The sequence below is a fragment of the Chelonoidis abingdonii genome, chromosome 8 (genome assembly GCF_003597395.2).
Source record: "Chelonoidis abingdonii isolate Lonesome George chromosome 8, CheloAbing_2.0, whole genome shotgun sequence".
NCBI classification, from domain to species: domain Eukaryota; kingdom Metazoa; phylum Chordata; order Testudines; family Testudinidae; genus Chelonoidis; species Chelonoidis abingdonii.
Genome location: NC_133776.1, coordinates 78097915 through 78098775, shown reverse-complemented (window position 1 = coordinate 78098775; position 861 = coordinate 78097915).

Genomic DNA, 861 nt, shown 5'->3' with positions numbered 1-861 from the left:
GTGGCCTTCTTGCACATCTCCATGCCCGTTCCAGCCCACCCCCCACCCCCTGCTGTGAAACATTCTTCCAATACCTGTTTGTCTCTTTCATACCCTTCCTGAAAACTTGTTTCTGTAGCATTGCTTCCACAGACTAGCCTGGGGAGAATTAATGATGGGGATGTGGAGTACATGGCTATTCTAATGTCTGTATTATCTCATTCCTGTAACGTAACCCTGTCCTACTTTCCTATTATGTTTGTAGCTTGCCATGTCTTTAGCTAGAACGTGGGCTCTTCTGAGCAAGGCCCTATCTTGCTTTTGGTTTCTATAATGGGCCTAGTGCACATGTGGATATAAATAATTATAATGAGACACCACTCTTGACATTTTACATCCAGGAACCAGATATCCAATATGTGATTTAAGAGCTACTCCTGCATGAAATATTTAAGGAATAACCATGCAGATGACACAACCTATCATTGTCATTTCAAAGTTACCATGTTCCTAAAACAAGACAGAATAGATGGCCTCTCCTGCCCATATACCTCATTGGATTGCTAAATCTAGTAAAAAAGAAAGTACTTACTAAGAGTACGTCTACACTACAGGATTATTCTGATTTTACATAAACCAGTTTTGTAAAACAGATTATATAAAGTCGAATGCACGCGGCCACACAAAGCACAATAATTCGGTGATGTGCGTCCATGTACCGAGGCTAGCGTCGATTTCTGGAACGTTGCACTGTGGGTAGCTATTCCGTAGCTATCCCATAGTTCCCGCAGTCGCTCTCGCCCATTGGAATTCTAGGTTGAGATCCCAATGCATGATGGTGCAAAAATAGTGTCGCGGGTGATTCTGGGTAAAGTCGTCACT